A 4,658-nucleotide genomic window follows, 5' to 3' on the forward strand; every position below is an offset into this window, starting at 1 on the left:
TATATAAATCATATTTAAACCCAAAGCAAAAACTGCCCATTTCAGGAAAAAGAATCATTGGGGAATCTCAGCAGTAAAGCAGTTTGCATTGGGAAGTGAACAAAAAAGGCAGACACCAAACACCTCCATTTTCCCAAGATTAAAATGATTATTTAAAAAAAGTGCACCACACTGTATAGAAATCAACATTCTCTTCCATAATTCTGTGCATCTGGGACTACAGAAATGTCACTGTCCCTGCCCCATATCTTCAAATTAACATCCTCAGGTCACAACAGTAAGTCTTCCCAAAGGGGACCTTCTGAAAAAACAAGCTATTTCCTCGGCTCATGTTTCCCTCTTTTTGTAGCATGCACCAATAGTCTAACCAGGAAGAATAAATTGGGGCATAAGGAGGGCATCCACCAGCAAGCTCACAGTTGTTGACAGCCATCAGGTTGGAGATTAGTACAAAGGGATAGGTCAGCATACTGGCAAAGAATCCAGTGACAGCCTGGGAATAACTCTTCATTTCATTCATAGTGGAAACCTCCCTCTCCAGTGCATAGGTATTGATGAGGTGGGCCAATGAATTACAGAGCCACAAGGAAATGATATCCTCCAGGAGGTGAGGAATAAGGCCTGCAAAGAATCCTAGGAAGTCCTCCTCTTGATAAATGGTTACTATGGAGTCACATAGTCCACAATATTTGGTCTCTCTGCCAATGAATTGTACCATAGACCTCAGAGTGATCTCATGGAAGGGATGTGTGACAAGGGTAGCAGCAGAATGAACCAACATCTCCCGAGTAGTCTTCTTGACAACCTTGTCAAAACTGGATGGACCATCTTTTTGTGAAGGTTGAAGTCCTTGTTTTAACTCCTCAGCCCTGTCATAATCCTGGTATTGCTGCAAAACTTTACTATGGACCACAGTTCCAATGGCTCCAGAACACAGTCTGGGAGTTAAGCCCTTAAAAAGTCTGCTTTTTCCATTGATATTCATAATATGTTGAGCATAACAAAAAAAGGCCAGGGAGTTGATAGACTTACTGTCCAAAAATATTTCTTCCCATAGTTGGAGGAAGAGGTTCATATCCCACCTGTATGAACACCTTCACGTATATGAGTATCTGCGAGAGGATGGTGAGGCCCGAGCCCAGCAGCACCTGACTGGCTGCCTCGGCCATGATGGCACTCATGGAAGGACGGGTAGGCAGGCCGAGCCACCGACCCACCGGGGCCTGGATCACATGCCTGGGCCAGCGGCTTCGCGAATTGCGGAGTTCATCCATTTTATATTTTAAAGAATTGTTTTCTTTTTTGACCTTTCGTATCTTCTTTTCATTTTGATCAATTCTGCTTTTTAAGTTATTCTTTTCCTCCTTGGTCTTTGGGAGCAATTTTACATTTAGGCCCAGTATGGTTTTAAAATTGTTATTTTCTTCATTTTTTTGTTATTTCCTTCACCGAACTACTGACATGGTTTTCATAATTTTCCCACATCACTGTTATTTCTCTTTGCAATTTTTCCTCTACCTCCCTTATTTGTTTTTCAAAATCTTTTTGGAGTTCTTCTGTGGTCTGAGACAATTCATATTTTCCTTGGAGACTTTGAATGTAGATTCTTTGAATTTTTTACCTTCTTCTGAGTGTGTATTTTGATCTTCTATATGACCAAAATAATTCTCTATCATTGGACTTTTTTCTTCTTCTGTTGTTTGTTCATTTCCCCAGTCTATGATTTGATTGTAACTATTAAGGTTGGGTTCTACTTCCAAGTGGAGGACACACTGTCCCAAACTTTAGATGTTTTCAGGGATACCTCTAAGGACCTGCAAATTTTTAATTCCTCCAAAACCTTATGAGAGACTATCTTGACCTATGTTCTGGTCTGTGGGGAAACTACAATCCCATCTGCCCAGTAACTGTGCAGAGAGTCCTGCTCCAGTAACACAGTATACTCTGTTGTCCTTCTATTCCTCTTTCTGAGAATGGGACCCTAGGCTGCAACCCAGATCTGAGATATGGAGAAGCAACAGAATCCTGCCTCAAGAATAGCAATGAGACCCCTGCAATCTCCCCTGACCTACCTCCTATTAGTAGGATGAGAGCTCTGGAAGTGGCTCCTGAGGCCTGCTTCTGGTCCACTGGGGTTTGATCTGCACTGCTGAGGCCTCAATGGACTGTGTTCCACTTTTACCCCCAGTGAGGCAGAGTTTTCCTGCTGATCTTCCAAGTTGTCCTTGGCAATAGCTGGGCTGAGAGATCTGGAAACTGTCATTGCAATTAGCGACCCAGGCACCCCATGGCCTATTCCTGGCAGGTTTGCTCCAGCATGACCCAGGTTGCTCTGTGAGTCCTTTCTAACAGATCCTTACCATGGATCTCCCAAATTGTCTTGTGCTGGAAAATTGTTTCACTGGATCTTTTTTGTGAATTTTGCAACTCTAGAATTTGGTTATATTTATTATTTAAATGTGTTTGGCGTGGTTTGGAGAAGAGCTTGGATGAATCTCTGCCTATACTCTGTCATCTTGACTCTGTTTCCCAAACAGTTTGTCAAAAACCCAAAAAGGCACATCCCTAGAAAATTTATATTGAATGAAAGTGATTATGTACTTTGCAGGCAAAAGTGGAGGAAATCAATATAGTCAGTTTAAAACAAGAACTGCAGTTAATTGTGGCATAGAATCATTAGCTTACTATAAAATTTAGACTTAAATTGAAGACAGTAGGGAAAACCATCAGAATATACAGGTATAAACTAAACAACATACCTTATTAATAGAAATTGAGGTGAAAACTAAATATAAGGAATTGATCTGGTAGATAGAGTACCTGAAGAACTATTAATGGAGTTCTGCAATATTCTACAGGAACAGCAACAAAAACATTCCAAAGAAAATAAAGAGAAAAAGAGGAAGATGGTTGGATGAAATTTTATGAATAGCTGAGGATGAAAGCATAAATAAAAATAGAAAAGGAAACCTGTAACCAACTGAATGTACAATTCTAGTGAATAACAAGGAGAGATAAGAATAATTATTTGAATGAGTAATGCAAAGAAATGAACTATAGAATGGAAAAGATAAGATCTCTTCAAGAAAATTAGAGATATAAGGGAACATTTCATGCAAAAAGGGCATTATAAAAGACAAAAGTGAAAAGGACTTGATGGAAATAGAAGATATTAAGGGGAGTGGAAAGAATATATGGAATGAGAATACAGGAAATATTTTAACATCTCTAATAATCATGTTGATGTAGATACTGACCTAGAGCTTTACATCTTAATGAATGAAATCAAATGTACCTTAGAAATTGCTAATAATAAGGCTTAGTGAAATTGATGGAGTTCAAGCTGAGCCATTTAAAATCCTAAAAGATGATGCTGTTGAAGTCCTGCATAATATGTGAACAAATTAGCAAAACTCAACAGTAACCACTAAATTAGAAAAGTTCACTTTATGGACAGTGTCAAAGACTGTTGAAATTACCAAAAAATTGCACTCATCTCACATACCCAGAGGTTATGCTTAAGATTGTGTAACCTAGGCTTCAGCAATATGAGAACTGAGAAATATCAGAAGTGGAAGATTGATATTTGAGTATGCATAGGAACTAGAGATCAAATTGGTAACATTTACTGAATCATAGAGAAAGCAAATGGGTTTCAGAAATCATCAACTTCTTCTTCATTGTCTACACTAAAGCCATTGATTGTGTGGATCAAAACAAAATATGGTAAGTCTTTAATGAGATGGGAGTACTCAATCATCTTATTTGTCCTCTGAAGAACTTGTCTGTGGGTTCAAGAAGCAATAGTTAGAACCAAATAAAGAACAACTGATTGGGAAAGTAGAATGCAAGGCTGTAAATTGTCACCTTATTGAATTCATTTATATGCAGAGTGAATCATGTGAAATGCCAGGCTGGAAAAATCAAAAGCAAGAATTAAAGTTGCCAGGAGAAATATCTACAATGTAAGATTTGTATATGATGCCATGCTGATGATAGAAAGTGAAGAGGAGAATGTAAAAACTTGCTGCAAGTTTAACAAAACAAGAAGAAAACTAAGATTATGGAAAATGGTTCCTACACTTCTTGACAAATAGAGGGAGAAGAAATGTAAACAATGTCACATTTTATATTCTTGATTTCAAAGATCACTTCCTTCAGCATTTGCAGCCATGAAATTAAAAGACACTCCTCAGAAATAAATCTATGAGGGGCGGCTAGGTGACATAGTGAATAAAGCACCGGCCCTGGAGTCAGGAGTACCTGGGTTCAAATTCGGTCTGAGACACTTAATAATTACGTATCTGTGTAGCCTTGGGCAAGCCACTTAACCCCATTTGCGTTGCAAAAACCTAAAAAAAAAAAGAAGTAAAACTATGGTAAATCTGGACTTCATACTAAAAAGCAGAGACATCATTTTGTTGACATCACAGTAATATAACCCTATGCTTCATTAATGTTGAAGATGCGCAAATTGATCAGTTTTATGAAATAAAGTGTCATTCATAAGAGGGAATTGAAATGCTAAAGAAGGAAATCAAAAGATAATTGGATAATAGTTTGGCCTTGGAGTCCAAAATAAAGTAATAGCAGAGACTAATAGAATTTTGTCAAGCTAACTTGCTATTCATAGCTTGCCCATCTCCAGATAGTAAAGT

The 4,658-nt window shown here is 38.2% G+C and overlaps 1 pseudogene; it reads right to left on the minus strand.

Moving 5' to 3' along the window:
* Positions 1-250: 250 nt before the first annotated feature.
* LOC141493791 (mitochondrial carrier homolog 2-like) lies at positions 251-1,169 on the minus strand (annotated as a pseudogene).
* Between the last annotated feature and the right edge of the window lie 3,489 nt (positions 1,170-4,658).

The sequence above is a fragment of the Macrotis lagotis genome, chromosome 7, assembly GCF_037893015.1.
Source record: "Macrotis lagotis isolate mMagLag1 chromosome 7, bilby.v1.9.chrom.fasta, whole genome shotgun sequence".
Classification (NCBI taxonomy): domain Eukaryota; kingdom Metazoa; phylum Chordata; class Mammalia; order Peramelemorphia; family Peramelidae; genus Macrotis; species Macrotis lagotis.